Raw genomic sequence first — 14,768 nt, forward strand, 5'->3', positions numbered from 1 at the left:
GAATGCAGTTTGTATCATTTTTGACGGCTTGAAGCTCGAGACATTGAATAAATGAGAGGCACTCCATTCACTGAATTAACACATGCAGACTGCTTCCTTGCAATAATGTGTGCAGTTTATATCATTGATACAAAGCGTTAAACACGTCGCTTTGAATGAATGACAGGAAACTTATTGAAAAAGAACTTGCACCTTTTTCCATTGAATATAAGTATTAAGGTTGAAAACATGAATGAATCGCAGAGGCTCTGCTCATTGAAATAACAATTGCAGTTTGTTCCATTGAAACACGCACCAGTTAAGCTTGAAACATTGAATGAATGAGAGAAGCTCTACTCATGGAAATAATACATGCAGTCTGTTTCGTTAAATAGATGCATGCAATTTGTTTCACAGAATGAATGCGTGCAGTGTATTTCATTGTAGGATTGGGAAAAGCTCCATTCAATGTCTGAATGAATGCAGTTTTTTTCATTGAATCAAGTGTTACGAAAGAGACATTGAATAAGTGAGAGAGAATCTACTCATTGAACTAATACTTGCAGCCTGTTTCATGGAATCAAATTGTGCACTTTGTTTCAATGAATGAATAAAGTAAGCTTGCAACATTGAATGAATGTGAGAAGAACTACACAATGCACTAACGTGTATTTACAGTCAGTTTCATACTCTGAATGCATACAGTCTGTTTAATTGAATGTGTTGTGTCCAGTTTGATTTCACTGAATGCGTGAATTTATCATGAAACATTGAATGAATCGCAGAAGCTTTGTTCATTGAATTAACACGTGCTGCGATTCACTGAGTTAATGTGTGCGATTTGTATCGCTACATAAATGAGTCAGATTGTGTTTGAATGAATGAATAACGTTTGATTCATTGAATCAATGATTGAAGTTGATTCAATGATTGAATGAAAGCGGTTTGTATCATTCAATGAAAGCCAAAACTTGTGACATTGAATAAATGAGAGACGCTCCAATCACTGAATTAAGACATGAAGACTGTTTCCTTGAAAGAATGTGTGCTGTTTATTTAATTGAGCTCTCGAGTCACTGAATTAAGTCATGAAGACTGTTTCCTTGAAAGAATGTGTGCAGTTTATTTCATGGAATACACGACTTAATTTTGAAACCTTGAATGAATCGCAGAGACTCATTGAATTAACACGTGCAATCTGTTTCACTGACTGCATATATGTCGTTAAATTCATAACATTAATGAGTTCAGTTTGTTTCTTTCAACGAATGAATAACGTTTGATTAATTGATTCAATGTTTGAAGTTTGATTCAACAAATGAATGAATGCAGTTTGTATCATTTTTGACGGCTTGAAGCTCGAGACATTGAAAAAATGAGAGGCACTCCATTCACTGAATTAACACATGCAGACTGCTTCCTTGCAATAATGTGTGCAGTTTATATCATTAATACAAAGCGTTAAACACGTCGCTTTGAATGAATGACAGGAAACTTATTGAAAAAGAACTTGCACCTTTTTCCATTGAATATAAGTATTAAGGTTGAAATGAATCGCAGAGGCTCTGCTCATTGAAATAACAATTGCAGTTTGTTCCATTGAAACACGCACGCGTTAAGCTTGAAACATTGAATGAATGAGAGAAGCTCTACTCATGGAATTAATACATGCAGACTGTTTCGTTAACTAGAGTCATGCAGTATGTTTCACAGAATGAATGTGTGCAGTTTATTTCATTGTAGGAATGGGAAAAGCTCCATTCAATGTTTGAATGAATGCAGTTTGTTTCATTGAATGAACTGTAACGAAAGAGACATTGAATAAGTGAGACAAAATCTACTCATTGAACTAACAGTTGCAGCCTGTTTCATGGAGTCAAATTGTGCACTTTGTTTCATTGAATGAATAATGTAAGCATGCAACATTGAATGAATGTGAGAAGAACTACACAATGCATTAACGCGTGTTTTCAGTCAGTTTCATACTCTGAATGCATACAGTCTGTTTAATTGAATGGGTTGTGTCCAGTTTGATTTCATTGAATGCGTGAATTTATCATGAAACATTGAATGAATCCTAGTAGATTTACTCATTAAATTAACACGTGCTGTGATTCACGGAGTTAATGTGTGCAATTTGATTCGCTGCATAAATGAGTTCAGTTTTTTCTTTGAATGAATGAATAACGTTTGATTCATTGAATCAATGATTGAAGTTGATTCAATGATTGTTTGAAAGCGGTTTGTATCATTCAATGAAAGCCAAAACTTGTGACATTGAATAAATGAGAGACGCTCCAGTCACTGAATTAAGACAAAAAAAAGACTGTTTCCTTGAAAGAATGTGTGCAGTTTATTTCATTGAATACACGAGTTAATTTTGAAACCTTGAATGAATCGCAGAGACTCTGCTCATTGAAATAACACGTGCAATCTGTTTCACTTACTGAATATGTGCAGTTAGATTCATAACATTAATGAGTTCAGTTTGTTTCTTTCAATGAATGAATATCGTTTGATCAATTGATTCAATGTTTGAAAACGGATTCAATAAATGAATGAATGCAGTTTGTATCATTTTTGAAAGCTTGAAGCTCGAGACATTGAATAAATGAGAGGCACTCCAGTCACTGAATTAACACATGCAGACTGTTTCCTTGTAAGAATGTGTGCAGTTTATATCATTGAATCAACGCGTGAAACTCGTCGCATTTAATGAATGAACGGAATCTTCTTGAAATAAAACTTGCACTTTTTTTGTATTGAATATATGTATTAAGGTTGAAAACTTGAATGAATCGCAGAGGCTCTGATCATTGAAATAACAATTGCAGTTTGTTCCATTGAAACACGCACGAGTTAAGCTTCAAACATTGAATGAATGAGAGAAGCTCTACTCATGGAATTAATACATCCAGACTGTTTCGTTAACTAGATTCATGCAGTATGTTTCACAGAATGAATGCGTGCAGTTTATTTCATTGTAGGAATGGGAAAAGCTCCATTCAATGTTTGAATGAATGCAGTTTGTTTCATTGAATGAACTGTAACGAAAGAGACATTGAATAAGTGAGAGAAAATCTACTCATTGAACTAATACTTGCAGCCTGTTTCATGGAATCAAATTGTGCACTTTGTTTCAATGAATGAATAAAGTAAGCTTGCAACATTGAATGAATGTGAGAAGAACTACACAATGCATTAACGCGTGCTTTCAGTCAGTTTCATACTCTGAATGCATACAGTCCGTTTAATTGAATGGGTTGTGTCCAGTTTGATTTCATTGAATGCGTGAATTTATCATGAAACATTGAATGAATCGCAGAAGCTTTGTTCATTGAATGAACACGTGCTGCGATTCACTGAGTTAATGTGTGCAATTTAATTAATTGATTCAGAGGTTGAAGTTTGATTCAATAATTTGCATCATTTTTGAAAGCTTGAAGCTCGAGACATTGAATAAATGAGAGGCACTCCAGTCACTGAATTAACACATGCCGACAGATTCCGTGTATGTCTGTGTGCAGTTTATATCATTGAATCAAGCATTAAACTCGTCGCTTTGAATGAATGAGAGGAAACTTATTGTAATAAAACTTCCACTTTTTTTGTATTGAATATATGTATTAAGGTTGAAAACTTGAATGAATCGCAGAGGCTCTGCTCATTGAAATAACAATTGCAGTTTGTTCCATTGAAACACGCACGAGTTAAGCTTGAAACATTGAATGAATGAGAGAAGCTGTACTCATGGAATTAATACATGCAGTCTGTTTCGTTAAACAGATGCATGCAGTTTGTTTCACAGAATGAATGCGTGCAGTTTTTTTCATTGCAGGAATGGGAAAAGCTCCATTCAATGTTTGAATGAATGCAGTTTGTTTCATTGAATGAACTGTAACGAATGAGACATTGAATAAGTGAGACAAAATCTACTCATTGAACATTCACTTGCAGCCTGTTTCATAGAGTCAAATTGTGCACTTTGTTTCATTGAATGAATAATGTAAGCATGCAACATTGAATGAATGTGAGAAGAACTACACAATGCATTAACGCGTGCTTTCAGTCAGTTTCATACTCTGAATGCATACAGTCTGTTTAATTGAATGGGTTGTGTCCAGTTTGATTTCATTGAATGCGTGAATTTATCATGAAACATTGAATGAATCGTAAAACATTTACTCATTAAATTAACACGTGCTGTGATTCACGGAGTGAATGTGTGCAATTTGATTCGCTGCATAAATGAGTTCAGTTTTTTCTTTGAATGAATGAATAACGTTTGATTCATTGAATCAATGATTGAAGTTGATTCAATGATTGTTTGAAAGCGGTATGTATCATTCAATGAAAGCCAAAACTTGTGACATTGAATAAATGAGAGACGCTCCAGTCACTGAATTAAGACATGAAGACTGTTTCCTTGAAAGAATGTGTGCAGTTTATTTCATTGAATACACGAGTTAATCCTGAAACCTTGAATGAATCGCAGAGACTCTGCTCATTGAAATAACACGTGCAATCTGTTTCACCTCCTGAATATGTGCAGTTAGATTCATAACATTAATGAGTTTAGTTTGTTTCTTTCAATGAATGATTAACGTTTGATCAATTGATTCAATGTTTGAAATTGGATTCAATAAATGAATGAATGCAGTTTGTATCATTTTTGAAAGCTTGAAGCTCGAGACATTGAATAAATGAGAGGCACTCCAGTCACTGAATTAACACATGCGGACAGATTCCTTGTATGTCTGTGTGCAGTTTATATCATTGAATCAACGCGTTAAACTCGTCGCTTTGAATGAATGAAAGGAATCTTCTTGAAATAAAACTTGCACTTTTATTGTATTGAATATATGTATTAAGATTGAAAACTTGAATGAATCGCAGAGGCTCTGCTCATTGAAATAACAATTGCAGTTTGTTCCATTGAAACACGCACGAGTTAAGCTTGAAACATTGAATGAATGAGAGAAGATCTACTCATGGAATTAATACATGCAGTCTGTTTCGTTAAATAGATGAATGCAGTTTGTTTCACAGATTGAATGCGTGCAGTGTATTTCATTGTAGGAATGGGAAAAGCTCCATTCTATGTTTGAATGAATGCATTTTGTTTCATTGAATGAACTGTAACGAAAGAGACATTGAATAAGTGAGAGAAAATCTACTCATTGAACTAATACGTGCAGCCTGTTTCATGGAATCAAATTGTGCACTTTGTATCAATGAATGAATAAAGTAAGATTGCAACATTGAATGAATGTGAGAAGAACGACACAATGCATTAACGCGTGCTTTCAGTCAGTTTCATACTCTGAATACATACAGTCCGTTTAATTGAATGGGTTGTGTCCAGTTTGATTTCATTGAATGCGTGAATTTATCATGAAACATTGAATGAATCGCAGATGCTTTGTTCATTAAATTAACATGTGCTGCGATTCAATGAGTTAATGTGTGCAATTTAATTAATTGATTCAGTGTTTGAAGTTTGATTCAATAATTTGTATAATTTTTGACGGCTTGAAGCTCGAGACATTGAATAAATGAGAGGCACTCCAGTCACTGAATTAACACATGCAGACTGTTTCATTGTAAGAATGTGTGCAGTTTATATCATTGAATCAAGCATTTAACTCGTCGCTATGATTGAATGAGAGGAAACTTATTGAAATAAACTTCCACTTTTTTTGTATTGAATATATGTATTAAGGTTGAAAACTTGAATGAATCGCAGAGGCTCTGCTCATTGAAATAACAATTGCAGTTTGTTCCATTGAAACACGCACGAGTTAAGCTTGAAACATTGAATGAATGAGAGAAGCTCTTCTCATGGAATTAATACATGCAGTCTGTTTCGTTAAATAGATGCATGCAGTTTGTTTCACAGATTGAATGCGTGCAGTGTATTTCATTGTAGGAATGGGAAAAGCTCCATTCAATGTCTGAATGAATGCATTTTTTTTCATTGAATGAACTGTAACGAAAGAGACATTGAATAAGTGAGACAAAATCTATTCATTGAACTAATACTTGCAGCCTGTTTATGGAATCGAATTGTGCACTTTGTTTCAATGAATGAATAAAGTAAGCTTGCAACATTGAATGAATGTGAGAAGAACGACACAATGCATTAACGCGTGCTTTCAGTCAGTTTCATACTCTGAATACATACAGTCCGTTTAATTGAATGGGCTGTGTCCAGTTTGATTTCATTGAATGCGTGAATTTACCATGAAACATTGAATGAATCGTAGAAGATTTACTCATTAAATTAACACGTGCTGTGATTCACTGAGTTAATGTATGCAATTTGATTCGCTGCATAAATGAGTTCAGGTTTTTCTTTGAATGAATCAATGACGTTTGATTCATTGAATCAATGATTGAAGTTGATTCAATGATTGTTTCAAAGCGGTTTGTATCATTCAATGAAAGCCAAAATTTGTGACATTGAACAAATGAGAGACGATCCAGTCACTGAATTAAGACGAGAAGACTGTTTCCTTGAAAGAATGTGTGCAGTCTATTTCATTGAATACACGAGTTAATCCTGAAACCTTGAATGAATCGCAGAGACTCTGCTCATTGAAATAACACGTGCAATCTGTTTCACCTACTGAATATGTGCAGTTAGATTCATAACATTAATGAGTTCAGTTTGTTTCTTTCAATGAATGAATAACGTTTGATCAATTGATTCAATGTTTGAAATTGGTTTCAATAAATGAATGAATGCAGTTTGTATCATTTTTGAAAGCTTGAAGCTCGAGACATTGAATAAATGAGAGGCACTCCAGTCACTGAATTAACACATGCAGACTGTTTCCTTGTAAGAATGTGTGCAGTTTATATCATTGAATCAACGCGTTAAACTCGTCGCTTTGAATGAATGAAAGGAATCTTCTTGAAATAAAACTTGCACTTTTTTTGTATTGAATATATGTATTCAGGTTGAAAACTTGAATGAATCGCAGAGGCTCTGCTCATTGAAATAACAATTGCAGTTTGTTCCATTGAAACACGCACGAGTTATGCTTGAAACATTGAATGAATGAGAGAAGCTCTACTCATGGAATGAAGACATGCAGTCTGTTTCGTTAAATAGATGCATGCAGTTTGTTTCACAGATTGAATGCGTGCAGTGTATTTCATTGTAGGATTGGGAAAAGCTCCATTCAATGTCTGAATGAATGCAGATTGTCTCATTGAATCAAGTGTTACGAAAGAGACATTGAATAAGTGAGACAAAATCTACTCATTGAACTAACACTTGCAGCCTGTTTCATGGAGTCAAAGTGTGCACTTTATTTCATTGAATGAATAATGTAAGCATGCAACGTTGAATGAATGTGAGAAGAACGACACAATGCCTTAACGCGTGCTTTGAGTCAGTTTCATACTCTGAATGCATACTGTCTGTTTAATTGAATGGGTTGTGTCCAGTTTGATTTCATGGAGTGCTTGAATATAGCATGAAACATTGAATGAATCGTAGAAGATTTACTCATTAAATTAACACGTGCTGTGTTTCACTGAGTTAATGTGTGCAATTTGATTCGCTGCATAAATGAGTTCCGTTTTTTCTTTGAATGAATGAATGACGTTTGATGCATTGATTCAATGATTGAAGTTGATTCAATGATTGTTTGAAAGCGGTTTGTATCATTCAATGAAAGCCAAAATTTGTGACATTGAACAAATGAGAGACGCTCCAGTCACTGAATTAAGACAAGAAGACTGTTTCCTTGAAAGAATGTGTGCAGTTTATTTCATTGAATACACGAGTTAATCCTGAAACGTTGAATGAATCGCAGAGACTCTGCTCATTGAAATAACACGTGCAATCTGTTTCACCTACTGAATATGTGCAGTTAGATTCATAACATTAATGAGTTCAGTTTGTTTCTTTCAATGAATGAATAACGTTTGATCAATTGATTCAATGTTTGAAATTGGATTCAATAAATGAATGAATGCAGTTTGTATCATTTTTGAAAGCTTGAAGCTCGAGACATTGAATAAATGAGAGGCACTCCAATCACTGAATTAACACATGCGGACAGATTCCTTGTATGTCTGTGTGCAGTTTATATCATTGAATCAACGCGTTAAACTCGTCGCTTTGAATGAATGAAAGGAATCTTCTTGAAATAAAACTAGCACTTTTTTTGTATTGAATATATGTATTAAGGTTGAAAACTTGAATGAATCGCAGAGGCTCTGCTCATTGAAATAACAATTGCAGTTTGTTCCATTGAAACACGCACGAGTTAAGCTTGAAACATTGAATGAATGAGAGAAGCTCTACTCATGGAATTAATACATGCAGTCTGTTTCGTTAAATAGATGCATGCAGTTTGTTTCACAGATTGAATGCGTGCAGCGTATTTCATTGTAGGATTGGGAAAAGCTCCATTCAATGTCTGAATGAATGCAGTTTGTTTCATTGAATGAACTGTAACGAAAGAGACATTGAATAAGTGAGACAAAATCTACTCATTGAACTAACACTTGCAGCCTGTTTCATGGAGTCAAATTGTGCACTTTGTTTCATTGAATGAGTAATGTAAGCATGCAACATTGAATGAATGAGAGAAGCTCTACTCATGGAATTAATAGAGGCAGTCTGTTTCTTTAAATAGATGCATGCAGTTTGTTTCACAGATTGAATGCGTGCAGTGTATTTCATTGTAGGATTGGGAAAAGCTCCATTCAATGTTTGAATGAATGCAGTTTGTTTCATTGAATGAACTGTAATGAAAGAGACATTGAATAAGTGAGAGAAAATCTACTCATTGAACTAATACTTGCAGCCTATTTCATGGAATCAAATTGTGCACTTTGTTTCAATGAATGAATAAAGTAAGCTTGCAACATTGAATGAATGTGAGAAGAGCGACACAATGCATTAACGCGTGCTTTCAGTCAGTTTCATACTCTGAATACATACAGTCCGTTTAATTGAATGGGTTGTGTCCAGTTTGATTTCATTGAATGCGTGAATTTATCATGAAACATTGAATGAATCGCAGAAGCTTTGTTCATTAAATTAACATGTGCTGCGATTCACTGAGTTGATGTGTGCTATTTAATTAATTGATTCAGTGTTTGAAGTTTTATTCAATAATGTGTATCATTTTTGACGGCTTGAAGCTCGAGACATTGAATAAATGAGAGGCACTCCAGTCACTGAATTAACACATGCAGACTGTTTCCTTGTAAGAATGTGTGCAGTTTATATCATTGAATCAAGCATTAAACTCGTCGCTTTGATTGAATGAGAGGAAACTTATTGAAATAAACTTCCACTTTTTTGCATTGAATATATGTATTAAGGTTGAAAACTTGAATGAATCGCAGAGGTTCTGCTCATTGAAATAACAATTGCAGTTTGTTCCATTGAAACACGCACGACTTAAGCTTGAAACATTGAATGAATGAGAGAAGCTCTACTCAAGGAATGAAGACATGCAGTCTGTTTCGTTAAATAGATGCATGCAGTTTGTTTCACAGATTGAATGCGTGCAGTGTATTTCATTGTAGGATTGGGAAAAGCTCCATTCAATGTCTGAATGAATGCAGTTTGTCTCATTGAATCAAGTGTTACGAAAGAGACATTGAATAAGTGAGACAAAATCTACTCATTGAACTAACACTTGCAGCCTGTTTCATGGAGTCAAATTGTGCACTTTATTTCATTGAATGAATAATGTAAGCATGCAACATTGAATGAATGTGAGAAGAACGACACAATGCATTAACGCGTGCTTTCAGTCTGTTTCATACTCTGAATGCATACTGTCTGTTTAATTGAATGGATTGTGTCCAGTTTGATTTCATGGAGTGCGTGAATTTAGCATGAAACATTGAATGAATCGTAGAAGATTTACTCATTAAATTAACACGTGCTGTGATTCACTGAGTTAATGTGTGCAATTTCATTCGCTGCATAAATTAGTTCAGTTTTTTCTTTGAATGAATGAATGACGTTTGATGCATTGATTCAATGATTGAAGTTGATTCAATGATTGTTTGAAAGCGGTTTGCATCATTCAATGAAAGCCAAAATTTGTGACATTGAACAAATGAGAGACGCTCCAGTCACTGAATTAAGACATGAAGACTGTTTCCTTGAAAGAATGTGTGCAGTTTATTTCATTGAATACACGAGTTAATCCTGAAACGTTGAATGAATCGCAGAGACTCTGCTCATTGAAATAACACGTGCAATCTGTTTCACCTCCTGAATATGTGCAGTTAGAATCATAACATTAATGAGTTTAGTTTGTTTCTTTCAATGAATGAATAACGTTTGATCAATTGATTCAATGTTTGAAATTGGATTCAATAAATGAATGAATGCAGTTTGTATCATTTTTGAAAGCTTGAAGCTCGAGACATTGAATAAATGAGAGGCACTCCAGTCACTGAATTAACACATGCAGACTGATTCCTTGTATGTCTGTGTGCAGTTTATATCATTGAATCAACGCGTTAAACTCGTCGCTTTGAATGAATGAAAGGAATCTTCTTGAAATAAAACTTGCACTTTTTTTGTTTTGAATATATGTATTAAGATTGAAAACTTGAATGAATCGCAGAGGCTCTGCTCATTGAAATAACAATTGCAGTTTGTTCCATTGAAACACGCACGAGTTAAGCTTGAAACATTGAATGAATGAGAGAAGCTCTACTCATGGAATTAATACATGCAGTCTGTTTCGTTAAACAGATGCATGCAGTTTGTTTCACAGATTGAATGCGTGCAGTTTATTTCATTGTAGGATTGGGAAAAGCTCCATTCAATGTCTGAATGAATGCAGTTTGTTTCATTGAATGAACTGGAACGAAAGAGACAGTGAATAAGTGAGACAAAATCTACTCATTGAACTAACACTTGCAGCCTGTTTCATGGAGTCAAATTGTGCACTTTGTTTCATTGAATGAGGAATGTAAGCATGCAACATTGAATGAATGAGAGAAGCTCTACTCATGGAATTGATAGAAGCAGTCTGTTTCTTTAAATACATGCATGCAGTTTGTTTCACAGATTGAATGCGTGCAGTGTATTTCATTGTAGGATTGGGAAAAGCTCCATTCAATGTTTGAATGAATGCAGTTTGTTTCATTGAATGAACTGTAACGAAAGAGACATTGAATAAGTGAGAGAAAATCTACTCATTGAACTAATACTTGCAGCCTGTTTCATGGAATCAAATTGTGCACTTTGTTTCAATGAATGAATAAAGTAAGCTTGCAACATTGAATGAATGTGAGAAGAACTACACAATGCATTAACGCGTGCTTTCAGTCAGTTTCATACTCTGAATACATACAGTCCGTTTAATTGAATGGGTTGTGTCCAGTTTGATTTCATTGAATGCGTGAATTTATCATGAAACATTGAATGAATCGCAGAAGCTTTGTTCATTAAATTAACATGTGCTGCGATTCACTGAGTTAATGTGTACAATTTAATTAATTGATTCAGTGTTTGAAGTTTTATTCAATAATGTGTATCAAAATTTGACGGCTTGAAGCTCGAGACATTGAATAAATGAGAGGCACTCCAGTCACTGAATTAACACATGCAGACTGTTTCCTTGTAAGAATGTGTGCAGTTTATATCATTGAATCAAGCATTAAACTCGTCGCTTTGATTGAATGAGAGGAAACTTATTGAAATGAACTTCCACTTTTTTGCATTGAATATATGTATTAAGGTTGAAAACTTGAATGAATCGCAGAGGTTCTGCTCATTGAAATAACAATTGCAGTTTGTTCCATTGAAACACGCACGAGTTAAGCTTCAAACATTGAATGAATGAGAGAAGCTCTACTCATGGAATTAATACATGCAGTCTGTTTCGTTAAATAGATGCATGCAGTTTGTTTCACAGATTGAATGCGTGCAGTGTATTTCATTGTAGGATTGGGAAAAGCTCCATTCAATGTCTGAATGAATGCAGTTTGTTTCCTTGAATGAACTGTAACGAAAGAGACATTGAATAAGTGAGACAAAATCTATTCATTGAACTAATACTTGCAGCCTGTTTCATGGAATCAAATTGTGCACTTTGTTTCAATGAATGAAGTATGTTTGCAACAATGAATGAATGTGAGAAGAACGACACAATGCATTAACGCGTGCTTTCAGTCAGTTTCATACTCTGAATACATACAGTGCGTTTAATTGAATGGGTTGTGTCCAGTTTGATTTCATTGAATGCGTGAATTTACCATGAAACATTGAATGAATCGTAGAAGATTTACTCATTAAATTAACACGTGCTGTGATTCACTGAGTTAATGTGTGCAATTTGATTCGCTGCCTAAATGAGTACAGTTTTTTCTTTGAATGAATCAATGACGTATGATTCATTGAATCAATGATTGAAGTTGATTCTATGATTGTTTGAAAGCGGTTTGTATCATTCAATGAAAGCCAGAACTTGTGACATTGAATAAATGAGAGACGCTCCAGTCACTGAATTAAGACATGAAGACTGTTTCCTTGAAAGAATGTGTGCAGTTTATTTCATTGAATACACGAGTTAATCCTGAAACCTTGAATGAATCGCAGAGACTCTGCTCATTGAAATAACACGTGCAATCTGTTTCACCTACTGAATATGTGCAGTTAGTTTCATAACATTTATGAGTTCTGTTTGTTTCTTTCAATGAATGAATAACGTTTGATCAATTGATTCAATGTTTGAAATTGGATTCAATAAATGAATGAATGCAGTTTGTATCATTTTTGAAAGCTTGAAGCTCGAGACATTGAATAAATGAGAGGCACTCCAGTCACTGAATTAACACATGCAGACAGATTCCTGGTATGTCTGTGTGCAGATTATATCATTGAATCAACGCGTTAAACTCGTCGCTTTGAATGAATGAAAGGAATCTTCTTGAAATAAAACTTGCACTTTTTTTGTATTGAATATATGTATTCAGGTTGAAAACTTGAATGAATCGCAGAGGCTCTGCTCATTGAAATAACAATTGCAGTTTGTTCCATTGAAACACGCACGAGTTATGCTTGAAACATTGAATGAATGAGAGAAGCTCTACTCATGGAATGAAGACATGCAGTCTGTTTCGTTAAATAGATGCATGCAGTTTGTTTCACAGATTGAATGCGTGCAGTGTATTTCATTGTAGGATTGGGAAAAGCTCCATTCAATGTCTGAATGAATGCAGATTGTCTCATTGAATCAAGTGTTACGAAAGAGACATTGAATAAGTGAGACAAAATCTACTCATTGAACTAACACTTGCAGCCTGTTTCATGGAGTCAAAGTGTGCACTTTATTTCATTGAATGAATAATGTAAGCATGCAACGTTGAATGAATGTGAGAAGAACGACACAATGCCTTAACGCGTGCTTTGAGTCAGTTTCATACTCTGAATGCATACTGTCTGTTTAATTGAATGGGTTGTGTCCAGTTTGATTTCATGGAGTGCTTGAATATAGCATGAAACATTGAATGAATCGTAGAAGATTTACTCATTAAATTAACACGTGCTGTGTTTCACTGAGTTAATGTGTGCAATTTGATTCGCTGCATAAATGAGTTCCGTTTTTTCTTTGAATGAATGAATGACGTTTGATGCATTGATTCAATGATTGAAGTTGATTCAATGATTGTTTGAAAGCGGTTTGTATCATTCAATGAAAGCCAAAATTTGTGACATTGAACAAATGAGAGACGCTCCAGTCACTGAATTAAGACAAGAAGACTGTTTCCTTGAAAGAATGTGTGCAGTTTATTTCATTGAATACACGAGTTAATCCTGAAACGTTGAATGAATCGCAGAGACTCTGCTCATTGAAATAACACGTGCAATCTGTTTCACCTACTGAATATGTGCAGTTAGATTCATAACATTAATGAGTTCAGTTTGTTTCTTTCAATGAATGAATAACGTTTGATCAATTGATTCAATGTTTGAAATTGGATTCAATAAATGAATGAATGCAGTTTGTATCATTTTTGAAAGCTTGAAGCTCGAGACATTGAATAAATGAGAGGCACTCCAATCACTGAATTAACACATGCGGACAGATTCCTTGTATGTCTGTGTGCAGTTTATATCATTGAATCAACGCGTTAAACTCGTCGCTTTGAATGAATGAAAGGAATCTTCTTGAAATAAAACTAGCACTTTTTTTGTATTGAATATATGTATTAAGGTTGAAAACTTGAATGAATCGCAGAGGCTCTGCTCATTGAAATAACAATTGCAGTTTGTTCCATTGAAACACGCACGAGTTAAGCTTGAAACATTGAATGAATGAGAGAAGCTCTACTCATGGAATTAATACATGCAGTCTGTTTCGTTAAATAGATGCATGCAGTTTGTTTCACAGATTGAATGCGTGCAGCGTATTTCATTGTAGGATTGGGAAAAGCTCCATTCAATGTCTGAATGAATGCAGTTTGTTTCATTGAATGAACTGTAACGAAAGAGACATTGAATAAGTGAGACAAAATCTACTCATTGAACTAACACTTGCAGCCTGTTTCATGGAGTCAAATTGTGCACTTTGTTTCATTGAATGAGTAATTTAAGCATGCAACATTAAATGAATGAGAGAAGCTCTACTCATGGAATTAATAGAGGCAGTCTGTTTCTTTAAATAGATGCATGCAGTTTGTTTCACAGATTGAATGCGTGCAGTGTATTTCATTGTAGGATTGGGAAAAGCTCCATTCAATGTTTGAATGAATGCAGTTTGTTTCATTGAATGAACTGTAACGAAAGAGAC

The sequence above is a fragment of the Chiloscyllium punctatum genome, chromosome 30 (genome assembly GCF_047496795.1).
Source record: "Chiloscyllium punctatum isolate Juve2018m chromosome 30, sChiPun1.3, whole genome shotgun sequence".
Classification (NCBI taxonomy): Eukaryota; Metazoa; Chordata; class Chondrichthyes; order Orectolobiformes; family Hemiscylliidae; genus Chiloscyllium; species Chiloscyllium punctatum.